Below are 23,893 nucleotides of genomic sequence, written 5' to 3'. Positions count from 1 at the left end.
TTCCGTTTATATTACCAATGGAAGATGTACACGTAAAACCGCTCTAATCCGGCTGAAACGTCGATATATGCAATAAAAACAGAACTTCTCCCCTTTAAATATCTTACACAGTATTTTAACGAGAAACAAATAGTTGGTTGAAAATGAAGTATTTATGGTTAATTTCTAACCAATTATGTGTTTGCATCATTTTTATCGTATATATAATAAACAAATAACAATAAACTGAAAATTTACATAAACGTGGAAAAACGGCAAAATATTGCCTAATTCGATGATATTTTGTTTAAATCACATAAAGGAAAAGGGGGGATGATAAACGTCAAAATATTGCTAAATTCGATGATTTTTAGTACAAAACAAAATGCAAGAAAACTTGCTTTAAAATGCAATATTATGCGAAATTCTGAGATTTGAAGGCCAAATCACATATCGTGAGAAAACATGAAGTAGTATCGAAATATTGGTATAAACGAATATATTTACGTTAAATCACACTACATGAAAAACGTGAAAAAAGTCCCTATATTACTAAATTTGATGATTTTCACTTCAAATTATAAAGCGAGGTTTCGTATTACTTAGATCCTACAAAAGACATATTAAAATGTTGTTTCCAATACAAATGATAAAAATCGATGTGTTTTCATTAGAATTAACTAAAATGTTCCTGATTTTTCGTTTATATTACCAATGGAAGATGTACACGTAAAACCGCTCGAATCCGGCTGAAACGTCGATATATGCAATAAAAACAGAACTTCTCCCCTTTCAATATCTTACACAGTATTTTAACGAGAAACAAATAGTTGGTTAAAAATGAAGTATTTATGGTTAATTTCTAACCAATTATGTGTTTGCATCATTTTTATCGTATATATAATGAACTAATAACAATAAACTGAAAATTTACATAAACGTGGAAAAACGGCGAAATATTGCCTAATTCGATGATATTTTGTTTAAATCATATAAATGAAAATGGGGATGATGAACGTCAAAATATTGCTAAATTCGATGATTTTTAGTACAAAACAAAATGTAAGAAAACTTGCTTTAAAATGCAATATTATGCGAAATTCTGAGATTTGAAGGCCAAATCACATATCGTGAGTAAACATGAAGTAGTATCGAAATGTTGGTAAAAACGAATATATATACGTAAAATCACACTACATAAAAAACGTGAAAAAAGTCACTATATTACCAAATATGAGGATTTTAACTTCATTTTATAAGGCGAGGTTTCTTATTACTTTGATCCCAGAAAAGACATATTTAAATGTTGTTCCCAATACAAATGATAAAAATGAATGTGTTTTCATTAGAATTTACTAAAATGTTACTGATTTTATGTTAATATTACCAATGGAAGATGTACACGTAAAACCGCTCTAATCCGGCTGAAACGTCGATATATGCAATAAAAACAGAACTTCTCCCATTTTAAATATCTTACACATTATCATAACGAGAAACAAATAGTTGGTTGAAAATGACGTATTTATGGTTAATTTCTAACCAATTATGTGTTTGCATCATTTTTATCGTATATATAGTGAACTAATAACAATAAACTAAAAATTCACAAAAACGTTGAAAAACGGCAAAATATTGCCTAATTCGATGATATTTTGTTTAAATCACATAAATGAAAATGGGGATGATAAACGTCAAAATATTGCTAAATTCGATGATTTTTAGTACAAAACAAAATGTAAGAAAACTTGCTTTAAAATGCAATATTATGCGAAATTCTGAGATTTGAAGGCCAAATCACATATCGTGAGTAAACATGAAGTAGTATCGAAATGTTGGTAAAAACGAATATATATACGTAAAATCACACTACATAAAAAACGTGAAAAAAGTCACTATATTACCAAATATGAGGATTTTAACTTCATTTTATAAGGCGAGGTTTCTTATTACTTTGATCCCAGAAAAGACATATTTAAATGTTGTTCCCAATACAAATGATAAAAATGAATGTGTTTTCATTAGAATTTACTAAAATGTTACTGATTTTATGTTAATATTACCAATGGAAGATGTACACGTAAAACCGCTCTAATCCGGCTGAAACGTCGATATATGCAATAAAAACAGAACTTCTCCCATTTTAAATATCTTACACATTATCATAACGAGAAACAAATAGTTGGTTGAAAATGACGTATTTATGGTTAATTTCTAACCAATTATGTGTTTGCATCATTTTTATCGTATATATAGTGAACTAATAACAATAAACTAAAAATTCACAAAAACGTTGAAAAACGGCAAAATATTGCCTAATTCGATGATATTTTGTTTAAATCACATAAATGAAAATGGGGATGATAAACGTCAAAATATTGCTAAATTCGATGATTTTTAGTACAAAACAAAATGTAAGAAAACTTGCTTTAAAATGCAATATTATGCGAAATTCTGAGATTTGAAGGCCAAATCACATATCGTGAGAAAACATGAAGTAGTTTCGAAATATTGGTATAAACGAATATATTTACGTTAAATCACACTACATGAAAAACGTGAAAAAAGTCCCTATATTACCAAATTTGAGAATTTTCACTTCAAATTATAAAGCGAGGTTTCGTATTATTTAGATCCTAGAAAAGACATATTAAAATGTTGTTTCCAATACAAATGATAAAAATCGATGTGTTTTCATTAGAATTAACTAAAATGTTCCTGATTTTCCGTTTATATTACCAATGGAAGATGTACACGTAAAACCGCTCCAATACGGCTGAAACGTCGATATATGCAACAAAAACAGAACTTCTCCCCTTTCAATATCTTACACAGTATTTTAACGAGAAACAAATAGTTGGTTGAAAATGACGTATTTATGGTTAATTTCTAACCAATTATGTGTTTGCATCATTTTTATCGTATATATAATGAACTAATAACAATATACTAAAAATTCACTAAAACGTTGAAAAACGGCAAAATATTGCCTAATTCGATGATATTTTGTTTAAATCACATAAATGAAAATGGGGATGATAAACGTCAAAATATTGCTAAATTCGATGATTTTTAGTACAAAACAAAATGTAAGAAAACTTGCTTTAAAATGCAATATTATGCGAAATTCTGAGATTTGAAGGCCAAATCACATATCGTGAGTAAACATGAATTAGTATCGAAATGTTGGTAAAAACGAATATATTTACGTAAAATCACACTACATGAAAAACGTGAAAAAAGTCACTATAATACCAAATATGAGGATTTTAACTTCAAATTATAAGGCGAGGTTTCTTATTACTTAGGTCCCAGAAAAGACAATAAAATGTTGTTTCCAATACAAATGACAAAAATCGATGTGTTTTCATTAGAATTAACTAAAATGTTCCTGATTTTCCGTTTATATTACCAATGGAAGATGTACACGTAAAACCGCTCTAATCTGGCTGAAACGTCGATATATGCAATAAAAACAGAACTTCTCCCCTTTCAATATCTTACACAGTATTTGAACGAGAAACAAATAGTTGATTGAAAATGAGGTATTTAAGGTTAATTTCTTACCAATTATGTGTTTGCTTCATTTTTATCGTATATATAAAAAATTAATAACAATAAACTAAAAATTCAGAAAAAAGGTTGAAAAACGGCAAAATATTGCCTAATTCGATGATATTTTGTTTAAATCACATAAAGGAAAAGGGGGATGATAAACGTCAAAATATTGCTAAATTCGATGATTTTTAGTACAAAACAAAATGCAAGAAAACTTGCGTTAAAATGCAATATTATGCGAAATTCTGAGATTTGAAGGCCAAATCACATATCGTGAGAAAACATGAAGTAGTATCGAAATATTGGTATAAACGAATATATTTACGTAAAATCACACTACATGAAAAACGTGAAAAAAGTCCCTATATTACCAAATTTGAGGATATTAACTTCAAATTATAAAGCGAGGTTTCGTATTATTTAGATCCTAGAAAAGACATATTAAAATGTTGTTTCCAATACAAATGATAAAAATGGATGTGTTTTCATTAGAATTAACTAAAATGTTCCTGATTTTCCGTTTATATTACCAATGGAAGATGTACACGTAAAACCGCTCTAATCTGGCTGAAACGTCGATATATGCAATAAAAACAGAACTTCTCCCCTTTCAATATCTTACACAGTATTTGAACGAGAAACAAATAGTTGATTGAAAATGAGGTATTTAATGTTAATTTCTTACCAATTATGTGTTTGCTTCATTTTTATCGTATATATAAAAAATTAATAACAATAAACTAAAAATTCACAAAAACGTTGAAAAACGGCAAAATATTGCCTAATTCGATGATATTTTGTTTAAATCACATAAAGGAAATAGGGAGATGATAAACGTCAAAATATTGCTAAATTCGTTGATTTTTAGTACAAAACAAAATGCAAGAAAACTTGCTTTAAAATGCAATATTATGCGAAATTCTGAGATTTGAAGGCCAAATCACATATCGTGAGAAAACATGAAGTAGTTTCGAAATATTGGTATAAACGAATATATTTACGTTAAATCACACTACATGAAAAACGTGAAAAAAGTCCCTATATTACCAAATTTGAGAATTTTCACTTCAAATTATAAAGCGAGGTTTCGTATTATTTAGATCCTAGAAAAGACATATTAAAATGTTGTTTCCAATACAAATGATAAAAATCGATGTGTTTTCATTAGAATTAACTAAAATGTTCCTGATTTTCCGTTTATATTACCAATGGAAGATGTACACGTAAAACCGCTCCAATACGGCTGAAACGTCGATATATGCAACAAAAACAGAACTTCTCCCCTTTCAATATCTTACACAGTATTTTAACTAGATACAAATAGTTGGTTGAAAATGACGTATTTATGGTTAATTTCTAACCAATTATGTGTTTGCATCATTTTTATCGTATATATAATGAACTAATAACAATAAACTAAAAATTCACAAAAACGTTGAAAAACGGCAAAATATTGCCTAATTCGATGATATTTTGTTTAAATCACATAAATGAAAATGGGGATGATAAACGTCAAAATATTGCTAAATTCGATGATTTTTTGTACAAAACAAAATGTAAGAAAACTTGCTTTAAAATGCAATATTATGCGAAATTCTGAGATTTGAAGGCCAAATCACATATCGTGAGTAAACATGAATTAGTATCGAAATATTGGTAAAAACGAATATATTTACGTAAAATCACACTACATGAAAAACGTGAAAAAAGTCACTATAATACCAAATATGAGGATTTTAACTTCAAATTATAAGGCGAGGTTTCTTATTACTTAGGTCCCAGAAAAGACAATAAAATGTTATTTCCAATACAAATGACAAAAATCGATGTGTTTTCATTAGAATTAACTAAAATGTTCCTGATTTTCCGTTTATATTACAAATGGAAGATGTACACGTAAAACCGCTCTAATCTGGCTGAAACGTCGATATATGCAATAAAAACAGAACTTCTCCCCTTTCAATATCTTACACAGTATTTGAACGAGAAACAAATAGTTGATTGAAAATGAGGTATTTAAGGTTAATTTCTTACCAATTATGTGTTTGCTTCATTTTTATCGTATATATAAAAAATTAATAACAATAAACTAAAAATTCAGAAAAAAGGTTGAAAAACGGCAAAATATTGCCTAATTCGATGATATTTTGTTTAAATCACATAAAGGAAAAGGGGGATGATAAACGTCAAAATATTGCTAAATTCGATGATTTTTAGTACAAAACAAAATGCAAGAAAACTTGCGTTAAAATGCAATATTATGCGAAATTCTGAGATTTGAAGGCCAAATCACATATCGTGAGAAAACATGAAGTAGTATCGAAATATTGGTATAAACGAATATATTTACGTAAAATCACACTACATGAAAAACGTGAAAAAAGTCCCTATAATACCAAATTTGAGGATATTAACTTCAAATTATAAAGCGAGGTTTCGTATTATTTAGATCCTAGAAAAGACATATTAAAATGTTGTTTCCAATACAAATGATAAAAATCGATGTGTTTTCATTAGAATTAACTAAAATGTTCCTGATTTTCCGTTTATATTACCAATGGAAGATGAACACGTAAAACCGCTCTAATCTGGCTGAAACGTCGATATATGCAATAAAAACAGAACTTCTCCCCTTTCAATATCTTACACAGTATTTGAACGAGAAACAAATAGTTGATTGAAAATGAGGTATTTAATATTAATTTCTAACCAATTATGTGTTTGCTTCATTTTTATCGTATATATAAAAAGTTAATAACAATAAACTAAAAATTCACAAAAACGTTGAAAAACGGCAAAATATTGCCTAATTCCATGATATTTTGTTTAAATCACATAAAGGAAAAAGGGAGATGATAAACGTCAAAATATTGCTAAATTCGTTAATTTTTAGTACAAAACAAAATGCAAGAAAACTTGCTTTAAAATGCAATATTATGCGAAATTCTGAGATTTGAAGGCCAAATCACATATCGTGAGAAAACATGAAGTAGTTTCGAAATATTGGTATAAACGAATATATTTACGTTAAATCACACTACATGAAAAACGTGAAAAAAGTCCCTATATTACCAAATTTGAGAATTTTCACTTCAAATTATAAAGCGAGGTTTCGTATTATTTAGATCCTAGAAAAGACCTATTAAAATGTTGTTTCCAATACAAATGATAAAAATCGATGTGTTTTCATTAGAATTAACTAAAATGTTCCTGATTTTCCGTTTATATTACCAATGGAAGATGTACACGTAAAACCGCTCCAATACGGCTGAAACGTCGATATATGCAACAAAAACAGAACTTCTCCCCTTTCAATATCTTACACAGTATTTTAACGAGAAACAAATAGTTGGTTGAAAATGACGTATTTATGGTTAATTTCTAACCAATTATGTGTTTGCATCATTTTTATCGTATATATAATGAACTAATAACAATAAACTAAAAATTCACTAAAACGTTGAAAAACGGCAAAATATTGCCTAATTCGATGATATTTTGTTTAAATCACATAAATGAAAATGGGGATGATAAACGTCAAAATATTGCTAAATTCGATGATTTTTAGTACAAAACAAAATGTAAGAAAACTTGCTTTAAAATGCAATATTATGCGAAATTCTGAGATTTGAAGGCCAAATCACATATCGTGAGTAAACATGAATTAGTATCGAAATATTGTTAGAAACGAATATATTTACGAAAAATCACACTACATGAAAAACGTGAAAAAAGTCACTATAATACCAAATATGAGGATTTTAACTTCAAATTATAAGGCGAGGTTTCTTATTACTTAGGTCCCAGAAAAGACAATAAAATGTTGTTTCCAATACAAATGACAAAAATCGATGTGTTTTCATTAGAATTAACTAAAATGTTCCTGATTTTCCGTTTATATTACCAATGGAAGATGTACACGTAAAACCGCTCTAATCTGGCTGAAACGTCGATATATGCAATAAAAACAGAACTTCTCCCCTTTCAATATCTTACACAGTATTTGAACGAGAAACAAATAGTTGATTGAAAATGAGGTATTTAAGGTTAATTTCTTACCAATTATGTGTTTGCTTCATTTTTATCGTATATATAAAAAATTAATAACAATAAACTAAAAATTCAGAAAAAAGGTTGAAAAACAGCAAAATATTGCCTAATTCGATGATATTTTGTTTAAATCACATAAAGGAAAAGGGAGATGATAAACGTCAAAATATTGCTAAATTCGATGATTTTTAGTACAAAACAAAATGCAAGAAAACTTGCTTTAAAATGCAATATTATGCGAAATTCTGAGATTTGAAGGCCAAATCACATATCGTGAGAAAACATGAAGTAGTATCGAAATATTGGTATAAACGAATATATTTACGTAAAATCACACTACATGAAAAACGTGAAAAAAGTCCCTATATTACCAAATTTGAGGATATTAACTTCAAATTATAAAGCGAGGTTTCGTATTATTTAGATCCTAGAAAAGACATATTAAAATGTTGTTTCCAATACAAATGATAAAAATCGATGTGTTTTCATTAGAATTAACTAAAATGTTCCTGATTTTCCGTTTATATTACCAATGGAAGATGAACACGTAAAACCGCTCTAATCTGGCTGAAACGTCGATATATGCAATAAAAACAGAACTTCTCCCCTTTCAATATCTTACACAGTATTTGAACGAGAAACAAATAGTTGATTGAAAATGAGGTATTTAATGTTAATTTCTAACCAATTATGTGTTTGCTTCATTTTTATCGTATATATAAAAAGATAATAACAATAAACTAAAAATTCACAAAAACGTTGAAAAACGGCAAAATATTGCCTAATTCCATGATATTTTGTTTAAATCACATAAAGGAAAAAGGGAGATGATAAACGTCAAAATATTGCTAAATTCGTAAATTTTTAGTACAAAACAAAATGCAAGAAAACTTGCTTTAAAATGCAATATTATGCGAAATTCTGAGATTTGAAGGCCAAATCACATATCGTGAGAAAACATGAAGTAGTTTCGAAATATTGGTATAAACGAATATATTTACGTTAAATCACACTACATGAAAAACGTGAAAAAAGTCCCTATATTACCAAATTTGAGAATTTTCACTTCAAATTATAAAGCGAGGTTTCGTATTATTTAGATCCTAGAAAAGACATATTAAAATGTTGTTTCCAATACAAATGATAAAAATCGATGTGTTTTCATTAGAATTAACTAAAATGTTCCTGATTTTCCGTTTATATTACCAATGGAAGATGTACACGTAAAACCGCTCCAATACGGCTGAAACGTCGATATATGCAACAAAAACAGAACTTCTCCCCTTTCAATATCTTACACAGTATTTTAACGAGAAACAAATAGTTGGTTGAAAATGACGTATTTATGGTTAATTTCTAACCAATTATGTGTTTGCATCATTTTTATCGTATATATAATGAACTAATAACAATAAACTAAAAATTCACTAAAACGTTGAAAAACGGCAAAATATTGCCTAATTCGATGATATTTTGTTTAAATCACATAAATGAAAATGGGGATGATAAACGTCAAAATATTGCTAAATTCGATGATTTTTAGTACAAAACAAAATGTAAGAAAACTTGCTTTAAAATGCAATATTATGCGAAATTCTGAGATTTGAAGGCCAAATCACATATCGTGAGTAAACATGAATTAGTATCGAAATATTGGTAAAAACGAATATATTTACGTAAAATCACACTACATGAAAAACGTGAAAAAAGTCACTATAATACCAAATATGAGGATTTTAACTTCAAATTATAAGGCGAGGTTTCTTATTACTTAGGTCCCAGAAAAGACAATAAAATGTTGTTTCCAATACAAATGACAAAAATCGATGTGTTTTCATTAGAATTAACTAAAATGTTCCTGATTTTCCGTTTATATTACCAATGGAAGATGTACACGTAAAACCGCTCTAATCTGGCTGAAACGTCGATATATGCAATAAAAACAGAACTTCTCCCCTTTCAATATCTTACACAGTATTTGAACGAGAAACAAATAGTTGATTGAAAATGAGGTATTTAAGGTTAATTTCTTACCAATTATGTGTTTGCTTCATTTTTATCGTATATATAAAAAATTAATAACAATAAACTAAAAATTCAGAAAAAAGGTTGAAAAACGGCAAAATATTGCCTAATTCGATGATATTTTGTTTAAATCACATAAAGGAAAAGTGAGATGATAAACGTCAAAATATTGCTAAATTCGATGATTTTTAGTACAAAACAAAATGCAAGAAAACTTGCTTTAAAATGCAATATTATGCGAAATTCTGAGATTTGAAGGCCAAATCACATATCGTGAGAAAACATGAAGTAGTATCGAAATATTGGTATAAACGAATATATTTACGTAAAATCACACTACATGAAAAACGTGAAAAAAGTCCCTATATTACCAAATTTGAGGATATTAACTTCAAATTATAAAGCGAGGTTTCGTATTATTTAGATCCTAGAAAAGACATATTAAAATGTTGTTTCCAATACAAATGATAAAAATCGATGTGTTTTCATTAGAATTAACTAAAATGTTCCTGATTTTCCGTTTATATTACCAATGGAAGATGAACACGTAAAACCGCTCTAATCTGGCTGAAACGTCGATATATGCAATAAAAACAGAACTTCTCCCCTTTCAATATCTTACACAGTATTTGAACGAGAAACAAATAGTTGATTGAAAATGAGGTATTTAATGTTAATTTCTAACCAATTATGTGTTTGCTTCATTTTTATCGTATATATAAAAAGATAATAACAATAAACTAAAAATTCACAAAAACGTTGAAAAACGGCAAAATATTGCCTAATTCCATGATATTGTGTTTAAATCACATAAAGGAAAAAGGGAGATGATAAACGTCAAAATATTGCTAAATTCGTTAATTTTTAGTACAAAACAAAATGCAAGAAAACTTGCTTTAAAATGCAATATTATGCGAAATTCTGAGATTTGAAGGCCAAATCACATATCGTGAGAAAACATGAAGTAGTTTCGAAATATTGGTATAAACGAATATATTTACGTTAAATCACACTACATGAAAAACGTGAAAAAAGTCCCTATATTACCAAATTTGAGAATTTTCACTTCAAATTATAAAGCGAGGTTTCGTATTATTTAGATCCTAGAAAAGACATATTAAAATGTTGTTTCCAATACAAATGATAAAAATCGATGTGTTTTCATTAGAATTAACTAAAATGTTCCTGATTTTCCGTTTATATTACCAATGGAAGATGTACACGTAAAACCGCTCCAATACGGCTGAAACGTCGATATATGCAACAAAAACAGAACTTCTCCCCTTTCAATATCTTACACAGTATTTGAACGAGAAACAAATAGTTGGTTGAAAATGACGTATTTATGGTTAATTTCTAACCAATTATGTGTTTGCATCATTTTTATCGTATATATAATGAACTAATAACAATAAACTAAAAATTCACTAAAACGTTGAAAAACGGCAAAATATTGCCTAATTCGATGATATTTTGTTTAAATCACATAAATGAAAATGGGGATGATAAACGTCAAAATATTGCTAAATTCGATGATTTTTAGTACAAAACAAAATGTAAGAAAACTTGCTTTAAAATGCAATATTATGCGAAATTCTGAGATTTGAAGGCCAAATCACATATCGTGAGTAAACATGAATTAGTATCGAAATGTTGGTAAAAACGAATATATTTACGTAAAATCACACTACATGAAAAACGTGAAAAAAATCACTATAATACCAAATATGAGGATTTTAACTTCAAATTATAGGGCGAGGTTTCTTATTACTTAGGTCCCAGAAAAGACAATAAAATGTTGTTTCCAATACAAATGACAAAAATCGATGTGTTTTCATTAGAATTAACTAAAATGTTCCTGATTTTCCGTTTATATTACCAATGGAAGATGTACACGTAAAACCGCTCTAATCTGGCTGAAACGTCGATATATGCAATAAAAACAGAACTTCTCCCCTTTCAATATCTTACACAGTATTTGAACGAGAAACAAATAGTTGATTGAAAATGAGGTATTTAAGGTTAATTTCTTACCAATTATGTGTTTGCTTCATTTTTATCGTATATATAAAAAATTAATAACAATAAACTAAAAATTCAGAAAAAAGGTTGAAAAACGGCAAAATATTGCCTAATTCGATGATATTTTGTTTAAATCACATAAAGGAAAAGGGGGATGATAAACGTCAAAATATTGCTAAATTCGATGATTTTTAGTACAAAACAAAATGCAAGAAAACTTGCGTTAAAATGCAATATTATGCGAAATTCTGAGATTTGAAGGCCAAATCACATATCGTGAGAAAACATGAAGTAGTATCGAAATATTGGTATAAACGAATATATTTACGTAAAATCACACTACATGAAAAACGTGAAAAAAGTCCCAATATTACCAAATTTGAGGATATTAACTTCAAATTATAAAGCGAGGTTTCGTATTATTTAGATCCTAGAAAAGACATATTAAAATGTTGTTTCCAATACAAATGATAAAAATCGATGTGTTTTCATTAGAATTAACTAAAATGTTCCTGATTTTCCGTTTATATTACCAATGGAAGATGAACACGTAAAACCGCTCTAATCTGGCTGAAACGTCGATATATGCAATAAAAACAGAACTTCTCCCCTTTCAATATCTTACACAGTATTTGAACGAGAAACAAATAGTTGATTGAAAATGAGGTATTTAATGTTAATTTCTAACCAATTATGTGTTTGCTTCATTTTTATCGTATATATATAAAAAGTTAATAACAATAAACTAAAAATTCACAAAAACGTTGAAAAACGGCAAAATATTGCCTAATTCCATGATATTTTGTTTAAATCACATAAAGGAAAAAGGGAGATGATAAACGTCAAAATATTGCTAAATTCGTTAATTTTTAGTACAAAACAAAATGCAAGAAAACTTGCTTTAAAATGCAATATTATGCGAAATTCTGAGATTTGAAGGCCAAATCACATATCGTGAGAAAACATGAAGTAGTTTCGAAATATTGGTATAAACGAATATATTTACGTTAAATCACACTACATGAAAAACGTGAAAAAAGTCCCTATATTACCAAATTTGAGAATTTTCACTTCAAATTATAAAGCAAGGTTTCGTATTATTTAGATCCTAGAAAAGACATATTAAAATGTTGTTTCCAATACAAATGATAAAAATCGATGTGTTTTCATTAGAATTAACTAAAATGTTCCTGATTTTCCGTTTATATTACCAATGGAAGATGTACACGTAAAACCGCTCCAATACGGCTGAAACGTCGATATATGCAACAAAAACAGAACTTCTCCCTTTTCAATATCTTACACAGTATTTTAACGAGAAACAAATAGTTGGTTGAAAATGACGTATTTATGGTTAATTTCTAACCAATTATGTGTTTGCATCATTTTTATCGTATATATAATGAACTAATAACAATAAACTAAAAATTCACTAAAACGTTGAAAAACGGCAAAATATTGCCTAATTCGATGATATTTTGTTTAAATCACATAAATGAAAATGGGGATGATAAACGTCAAAATATTGCTAAATTCGATGATTTTTAGTACAAAACAAAATGTAAGAAAACTTGCTTTAAAATGCAATATTATGCGAAATTCTGAGATTTGAAGGCCAAATCACATATCGTGAGTAAACATGAATTAGTATCGAAATGTTGGTAAAAACGAATATATTTACGTAAAATCACACTACATGAAAAACGTGAAAAAAGTCACTATAATACCAAATATGAGGATTTTAACTTCAAATTATAAGGCGAGGTTTCTTATTACTTAGGTCCCAGAAAAGACAATAAAATGTTGTTTCCAATACAAATGACAAAAATCGATGTGTTTTCATTAGAATTAACTAAAATGTTCCTGATTTTCCGTTTATATTACCAATGGAAGATGTACACGTAAAACCGCTCTAATCTGGCTGAAACGTCGATATATGCAATAAAAACAGAACTTCTCCCCTTTCAATATCTTACACAGTATTTGAACGAGAAACAAATAGTTGATTGAAAATGAGGTATTTAAGGTTAATTTCTTACCAATTATGTGTTTGCTTCATTTTTATCGTATATATAAAAAATTAATAACAATAAACTAAAAATTCAGAAAAAAGGTTGAAAAACGGCAAAATATTGCCTAATTCGATGATATTTTGTTTAAATCACATAAAGGAAAAGGGGGATGATAAACGTCAAAATATTGCTAAATTCGATGATTTTTAGTACAAAACAAAATGCAAGAAAACTTGCGTTAAAATGCAATATTATGCGAAATTCTGAGATTTGAAGGCCAAATCACATATCGTGAGAAAACATGAAGTAGTATCGAAATATTGGTATAAACGAATATATTTACGTAAAATCACACTACATGAAAAACGTGAAAAAAGTCCCTATATTACCAAATTTGAGGATATTAACTTCAAATTATAAAGCGAGGTTTCGTATTATTTAGATCCTAGAAAAGACATATTAAAATGTTGTTTCCAATACAAATGATAAAAATCGATGTGTTTTCATTAGAATTAACTAAAATGTTCCTGATTTTCCGTTTATATTACCAATGGAAGATGTACACGTAAAACCGCTCTAATCTGGCTGAAACGTCGATATATGCAATAAAAACAGAACTTCTCCCCTTTCAATATCTTACACAGTATTTGAACGAGAAACAAATAGTTGATTGAAAATGAGGTATTTAAGGTTAATTTCTTACCAATTATGTGTTTGCTTCATTTTTATCGTATATATAAAAAATTAATAACAATAAACTAAAAATTCAGAAAAAAGGTTGAAAAACGGCAAAATATTGCCTAATTCGATGATATTTTGTTTAAATCACATAAAGGAAAAGGGGGATGATAAACGTCAAAATATTGCTAAATTCGATGATTTTTAGTACAAAACAAAATGCAAGAAAACTTGCGTTAAAATGCAATATTATGCGAAATTCTGAGATTTGAAGGCCAAATCACATATCGTGAGAAAACATGAAGTAGTATCGAAATATTGGTATAAACGAATATATTTACGTAAAATCACACTACATGAAAAACGTGAAAAAAGTCCCTATATTACCAAATTTGAGGATATTAACTTCAAATTATAAAGCGAGATTTCGTATTATTTAGATCCTAGAAAAGACATATTAAAATGTTGTTTCCAATACAAATGATAAAAATCGATGTGTTTTCATTAGAATTAACTAAAATGTTCCTGATTTTCCGTATATATTACCAATGGAAGATGAACACGTAAAACCGCTCTAATCTGGCTGAAACGTCGATATATGCAATAAAAACAGAACTTCTCCCCTTTCAATATCTTACACAGTATTTGAACGAGAAACAAATAGTTGATTGAAAATGAGGTATTTAATGTTAATTTCTAACCAATTATGTGTTTGCTTCATTTTTATCGTATATATAAAAAGATAATAACAATAAACTAAAAATTCACAAAAACGTTGAAAAACGGCAAAATATTGCCTAATTCCATGATATTTTGTTTAAATCACATAAAGGAAAAAGGGAGATGATAAACGTCAAAATATTGCTAAATTCGTAAATTTTTAGTACAAAACAAAATGCAAGAAAACTTGCTTTAAAATGCAATATTATGCGAAATTCTGAGATTTGAAGGCCAAATCACATATCGTGAGAAAACATGAAGTAGTTTCGAAATATTGGTATAAACGAATATATTTACGTTAAATCACACTACATGAAAAACGTGAAAAAAGTCCCTATATTACCAAATTTGAGAATTTTCACTTCAAATTATAAAGCGAGGTTTCGTATTATTTAGATCCTAGAAAAGACATATTAAAATGTTGTTTCCAATACAAATGATAAAAATCGATGTGTTTTCATTAGAATTAACTAAAATGTTCCTGATTTTCCGTTTATATTACCAATGGAAGATGTACACGTAAAACCGCTCCAATACGGCTGAAACGTCGATATATGCAACAAAAACAGAACTTCTCCCCTTTCAATATCTTACACAGTATTTTAACGAGAAACAAATAGTTGGTTGAAAATGACGTATTTATGGTTAATTTCTAACCAATTATGTGTTTGCATCATTTTTATCGTATATATAATGAACTAATAACAATAAACTAAAAATTCACTAAAACGTTGAAAAACGGCAAAATATTGCCTAATTCGATGATATTTTGTTTAAATCACATAAATGAAAATGGGGATGATAAACGTCAAAATATTGCTAAATTCGATGATTTTTAGTACAAAACAAAATGTAAGAAAACTTGCTTTAAAATGCAATATTATGCGAAATTCTGAGATTTGAAGGCCAAATCACATATCGTGAGTAAACATGAATTAGTATCGAAATATTGGTAAAAACGAATATATTTACGTAAAATCACACTACATGAAAAACGTGAAAAAAGTCACTATAATACCAAATATGAGGATTTTAACTTCAAATTATAAGGCGAGGTTTCTTATTACTTAGGTCCCAGAAAAGACAATAAAATGTTGTTTCCAATACAAATGACAAAAATCGATGTGTTTTCATTAGAATTAACTAAAATGTTCCTGATTTTCCGTTTATATTACCAATGGAAGATGTACACGTAAAACCGCTCTAATCTGGCTGAAACGTCGATATATGCAATAAAAACAGAACTTCTCCCCTTTCAATATCTTACACAGTATTTGAACGAGAAACAAATAGTTGATTGAAAATGAGGTATTTAAGGTTAATTTCTTACCAATTATGTGTTTGCTTCATTTTTATCGTATATATAAAAAATTAATAACAATAAACTAAAAATTCAGAAAAAAGGTTGAAAAACGGCAAAATATTGCCTAATTCGATGATATTTTGTTTAAATCACATAAAGGAAAAGTGAGATGATAAACGTCAAAATATTGCTAAATTCGATGATTTTTAGTACAAAACAAAATGCAAGAAAACTTGCTTTAAAATGCAATATTATGCGAAATTCTGAGATTTGAAGGCCAAATCACATATCGTGAGAAAACATGAAGTAGTATCGAAATATTGGTATAAACGAATATATTTACGTAAAATCACACTACATGAAAAACGTGAAAAAAGTCCCTATATTACCAAATTTGAGGATATTAACTTCAAATTATAAAGCGAGGTTTCGTATTATTTAGATCCTAGAAAAGACATATTAAAATGTTGTTTCCAATACAAATGATAAAAATCGATGTGTTTTCATTAGAATTAACTAAAATGTTCCTGATTTTCCGTTTATATTACCAATGGAAGATGAACACGTAAAACCGCTCTAATCTGGCTGAAACGTCGATATATGCAATAAAAACAGAACTTCTCCCCTTTCAATATCTTACACAGTATTTGAACGAGAAACAAATAGTTGATTGAAAATGAGGTATTTAATGTTAATTTCTAACCAATTATGTGTTTGCTTCATTTTTATCGTATATATAAAAAGATAATAACAATAAACTAAAAATTCACAAAAACGTTGAAAAACGGCAAAATATTGCCTAATTCCATGATATTGTGTTTAAATCACATAAAGGAAAAAGGGAGATGATAAACGTCAAAATATTGCTAAATTCGTTAATTTTTAGTACAAAACAAAATGCAAGAAAACTTGCTTTAAAATGCAATATTATGCGAAATTCTGAGATTTGAAGGCCAAATCACATATCGTGAGAAAACATGAAGTAGTTTCGAAATATTGGTATAAACGAATATATTTACGTTAAATCACACTACATGAAAAACGTGAAAAAAGTCCCTATATTACCAAATTTGAGAATTTTCACTTCAAATTATAAAGCGAGGTTTCGTATTATTTAGATCCTAGAAAAGACATATTAAAATGTTGTTTCCAATACAAATGATAAAAATCGATGTGTTTTCATTAGAATTAACTAAAATGTTCCTGATTTTCCGTTTATATTACCAATGGAAGATGTACACGTAAAACCGCTCCAATACGGCTGAAACGTCGATATATGCAACAAAAACAGAACTTCTCCCCTTTCAATATCTTACACAGTATTTGAAAGAGAAACAAATAGTTGGTTGAAAATGACGTATTTATGGTTAATTTCTAACCAATTATGTGTTTGCATCATTTTTATCGTATATATAATGAACTAATAACAATAAACTAAAAATTCACTAAAACGTTGAAAAACGGCAAAATATTGCCTAATTCGATGATATTTTGTTTAAATCACATAAATGAAAATGGGGATGATAAACGTCAAAATATTGCTAAATTCGATGATTTTTAGTACAAAACAAAATGTAAGAAAACTTGCTTTAAAATGCAATATTATGCGAAATTCTGAGATTTGAAGGCCAAATCACATATCGTGAGTAAACATGAATTAGTATCGAAATGTTGGTAAAAACGAATATATTTACGTAAAATCACACTACATGAAAAACGTGAAAAAAATCACTATAATACCAAATATGAGGATTTTAACTTCAAATTATAGGGCGAGGTTTCTTATTACTTAGGTCCCAGAAAAGACAATAAAATGTTGTTTCCAATACAAATGACAAAAATCGATGTGTTTTCATTAGAATTAACTAAAATGTTCCTGATTTTCCGTTTATATTACCAATGGAAGATGTACACGTAAAACCGCTCTAATCTGGCTGAAACGTCGATATATGCAATAAAAACAGAACTTCTCCCCTTTCAATATCTTACACAGTATTTGAACGAGAAACAAATAGTTGATTGAAAATGAGGTATTTAAGGTTAATTTCTTACCAATTATGTGTTTGCTTCATTTTTATCGTATATATAAAAAATTAATAACAATAAACTAAAAATTCAGAAAAAAGGTTGAAAAACGGCAAAATATTGCCTAATTCGATGATATTTTGTTTAAATCACATAAAGGAAAAGGGGGATGATAAACGTCAAAATATTGCTAAATTCGATGATTTTTAGTACAAAACAAAATGCAAGAAAACTTGCGTTAAAATGCAATATTATGCGAAATTCTGAGATTTGAAGGCCAAATCACATATCGTGAGAAAACATGAAGTAGTATCGAAATATTGGTATAAACGAATATATTTACGTAAAATCACACTACATGAAAAACGTGAAAAAAGTCCCAATATTACCAAATTTGAGGATATTAACTTCAAATTATAAAGCGAGGTTTCGTATTATTTAGATCCTAGAAAAGACATATTAAAATGTTGTTTCCAATACAAATGATAAAAATCGATGTGTTTTCATTAGAATTAACTAAAATGTTCCTGATTTTCCGTTTATATTACCAATGGAAGATGAACACGTAAAACCGCTCTAATCTGGCTGAAACGTCGATATATGCAATAAAAACAGAACTTCTCCCCTTTCAATATCTTACACAGTATTTGAACGAGAAACAAATAGTTGATTGAAAATGAGGTATTTAATGTTAATTTCTAACCAATTATGTGTTTGCTTCATTTTTATCGTATATATATAAAAAGTTAATAACAATAAACTAAAAATTCACAAAAACGTTGAAAAACGGCAAAATATTGCCTAATTCCATGATATTTTGTTTAAATCACATAAAGGAAAAAGGGAGATGATAAACGTCAAAATATTGCTAAATTCGTTAATTTTTAGTACAAAACAAAATGCAAGAAAACTTGCTTTAAAATGCAATATTATGCGAAATTCTGAGATTTGAAGGCCAAATCACATATCGTGAGAAAACATGAAGTAGTTTCGAAATATTGGTATAAACGAATATATTTACGTTAAATCACACTACATGAAAAACGTGAAAAAAGTCCCTATATTACCAAATTTGAGAATTTTCACTTCAAATTATAAAGCAAGGTTTCGTATTATTTAGATCCTAGAAAAGACATATTAAAATGTTGTTTCCAATACAAATGATAAAAATCGATGTGTTTTCATTAGAATTAACTAAAATGTTCCTGATTTTCCGTTTATATTACCAATGGAAGATGTACACGTAAAACCGCTCCAATACGGCTGAAACGTCGATATATGCAACAAAAACAGAACTTCTCCCTTTTCAATATCTTACACAGTATTTTAACGAGAAACAAATAGTTGGTTGAAAATGACGTATTTATGGTTAATTTCTAACCAATTATGTGTTTGCATCATTTTTATCGTATATATAATGAACTAATAACAATAAACTAAAAATTCACTAAAACGTTGAAAAACGGCAAAATATTGCCTAATTCGATGATATTTTGTTTAAATCACATAAATGAAAATGGGGATGATAAACGTCAAAATATTGCTAAATTCGATGATTTTTAGTACAAAACAAAATGTAAGAAAACTTGCTTTAAAATGCAATATTATGCGAAATTCTGAGATTTGAAGGCCAAATCACATATCGTGAGTAAACATGAATTAGTATCGAAATGTTGGTAAAAACGAATATATTTACGTAAAATCACACTACATGAAAAACGTGAAAAAAGTCACTATAATACCAAATATGAGGATTTTAACTTCAAATTATAAGGCGAGGTTTCTTATTACTTAGGTCCCAGAAAAGACAATAAAATGTTGTTTCCAATACAAATGACAAAAATCGATGTGTTTTCATTAGAATTAACTAAAATGTTCCTGATTTTCCGTTTATATTACCAATGGAAGATGTACACGTAAAACCGCTCTAATCTGGCTGAAACGTCGATATATGCAATAAAAACAGAACTTCTCCCCTTTCAATATCTTACACAGTATTTGAACGAGAAACAAATAGTTGATTGAAAATGAGGTATTTAAGGTTAATTTCTTACCAATTATGTGTTTGCTTCATTTTTATCGTATATATAAAAAATTAATAACAATAAACTAAAAATTCAGAAAAAAGGTTGAAAAACGGCAAAATATTGCCTAATTCGATGATATTTTGTTTAAATCACATAAAGGAAAAGGGGGATGATAAACGTCAAAATATTGCTAAATTCGATGATTTTTAGTACAAAACAAAATGCAAGAAAACTTGCGTTAAAATGCAATATTATGCGAAATTCTGAGATTTGAAGGCCAAATCACATATCGTGAGAAAACATGAAGTAGTATCGAAATATTGGTATAAACGAATATATTTACGTAAAATCACACTACATGAAAAACGTGAAAAAAGTCCCTATATTACCAAATTTGAGGATATTAACTTCAAATTATAAAGCGAGGTTTCGTATTATTTAGATCCTAGAAAAGACATATTAAAATGTTGTTTCCAATACAAATGATAAAAATCGATGTGTTTTCATTAGAATTAACTAAAATGTTCCTGATTTTCCGTTATATTACCAATGGAAGATGTACACGTAAAACCGCTCTAATCTGGCTGAAACGTCGATATATGCAATAAAAACAGAACTTCTCCCCTTTCAATATCTTACACAGTATTTGAACGAGAAACAAATAGTTGATTGAAAATGAGGTATTTAAGGTTAATTTCTTACCAATTATGTGTTTGCTTCATTTTTATCGTATATATAAAAAATTAATAACAATAAACTAAAAATTCAGAAAAAAGGTTGAAAAACGGCAAAATATTGCCTAATTCGATGATATTTTGTTTAAATCACATAAAGGAAAAGGGGGATGATAAACGTCAAAATATTGCTAAATTCGATGATTTTTAGTACAAAACAAAATGCAAGAAAACTTGCGTTAAAATGCAATATTATGCGAAATTCTGAGATTTGAAGGCCAAATCACATATCGTGAGAAAACATGAAGTAGTATCGAAATATTGGTATAAACGAATATATTTACGTAAAATCACACTACATGAAAAACGTGAAAAAAGTCCCTATATTACCAAATTTGAGGATATTAACTTCAAATTATAAAGCGAGATTTTGTATTATTTAGATCCTAGAAAAGACATATTAAAATGTTGTTTCCAATACAAATGATAAAAATCGATGTGTTTTCATTAGAATTAACTAAAATGTTCCTGATTTTCCGTATATATTACCAATGGAAGATGAACACGTAAAACCGCTCTAATCTGGCTGAAACGTCGATATATGCAATAAAAACAGAACTTCTCCCCTTTCAATATCTTACACAGTATTTGAACGAGAAACAAATAGTTGATTGAAAATGAGGTATTTAATGTTAATTTACAACCAATTATGTGTTTGCTTCATTTTTATCGTATATATAAAAAGTTAATAACAATAAACTAAAAATTCACAAAAACGTTGAAAAACGGCAAAATATTGCCTAATTCCATGATATTTTGTTTAAATCACATAAAGGAAAAAGGGAGATGATAAACGTCAAAATATTGCTAAATTCGTTAATTTTTAGTACAAAACAAAATGCAAGAAAACTTGCTTTAAAATGCAATATTATGCGAAATTCTGAGATTTGAAGGCCAAATCACATATCGTGAGAAAACATGAAGTAGTTTCGAAATATTGGTATAAACGAATATATTTACGTTAAATCACACTACATGAAAAACGTGAAAAAAGTCCCTATATTACCAAATTTGAGAATTTTCACTTCAAATTATAAGGCGAGGTTTCTTATTACTTAGGTCCCAGAAAAGACAATAAAATGTTGTTTCCAATACAAATGATAAAAATCGATGTGTTTTCATTAGAATTAACTAAAATGTTCCTGATTTTCCGTTTATATTACCAATGGAAGATGTACACGTAAAACCGCTCCAATACGGCTGAAACGTCGATATATGCAACAAAAACAGAACTTCTCCCCTTTCAATATCTTACACAGTATTTTAACGAGAAACAAATAGTTGGTTGAAAATGACGTATTTATGGTTAATTTCTAACCAATTATGTGTTTGCATCATTTTTATCGTATATATAATGAACTAATAACAATAAACTAAAAATTCACTAAAACGTTGAAAAACGGCAAAATATTGCCTAATTCGATGATATTTTGTTTAAATCACATAAATGAAAATGAGGATGATAAACGTCAAAATATTGCTAAATTCGATGATTTTTAGTACAAAACAAAATGTAAGAAAACTTGCGTTAAAATGCAATATTATGCGAAATTCTGAGATTTGAAGGCCAAATCACATATCGTGAGTAAACATGAATTAGTATCGAAATGTTGGTAAAAACGAATATATTTACGTAAAATCACACTACATGAAAAACGTGAAAAAAGTCACTATAATACCAAATATGAGGATTTTAACTTCAAATTATAAGGCGAGGTTTCTTATTACTTAGGTCCCAGAAAAGACAATAAAATGTTGTTTCCAATACAAATGACAAAAATCGATGTGTTTTCATTAGAATTAACTAAAATGTTCCTGATTTTCCGTTTATATTACCAATGGAAGATGTACACGTAAAACCGCTCTTATCTGGCTGAAACGTCGATATATGCAATAAAAACAGAACTTCTCCCCTTTCAATATCTTACACAGTATTTGAACGAGAAACAAATAGTTGATTGAAAATGAGGTATTTAAGGTTAATTTCTTACCAATTATGTGTTTGCTTCATTTTTATCGTATATATAAAAAATTAATAACAATAAACTAAAAATTCAGAAAAAAGGTTGAAAAACGGCAAAATATTGCCTAATTCGATGATATTTTGTTTAAATCACATAAAGGAAAAGGGGGATGATAACGTCAAAATATTGCTAAATTCGATGATTTTTAGTACAAAACAAAATGCAAGAAAACTTGCGTTAAAATGCAATATTATGCGAAATTCTGAGATTTGAAGGCCAAATCACATATCGTGAGAAAACATGAAGTAGTATCGAAATATTGGTATAAACGAATATATTTACGTAAAATCACACTACATGAAAAACGTGAAAAAAGTCCCTATAATACCAAATTTGAGGATATTAACTTCAAATTATAAAGCGAGGTTTCGTATTATTTAGATCCTAGAAAAGACATATTAAAATGTTGTTTCCAATACAAATGATAAAAATCGATGTGTTTTCATTAGAATTAACTAAAATGTTCCTGATTTTCCGTTTATATTACCAATGGAAGATGTACACGTAAAACCGCTCTAATCTGGCTGAAACGTCGATATATGCAATAAAAACAGAACTTCTCCCCTTTCAATATCTTACACAGTATTTGAACGAGAAACAAATAGTTGATTGAAAATGAGGTATTTAATGTTAATTTCTTACCAATTATGTGTTTGCTTCATTTTTATCGTATATATAAAGAAATAATAACAATAAACTAAAAATTCACAAAAACGTTGAAAAACGGCAAAATATT

Source organism: Procambarus clarkii, chromosome 42, assembly GCF_040958095.1.
Source record: "Procambarus clarkii isolate CNS0578487 chromosome 42, FALCON_Pclarkii_2.0, whole genome shotgun sequence".
NCBI lineage: Eukaryota > Metazoa > Arthropoda > Malacostraca > Decapoda > Cambaridae > Procambarus > Procambarus clarkii.
The sequence above is the reverse complement of the archived record's forward strand: the minus strand, read 5'-3'. Positions refer to the sequence as shown.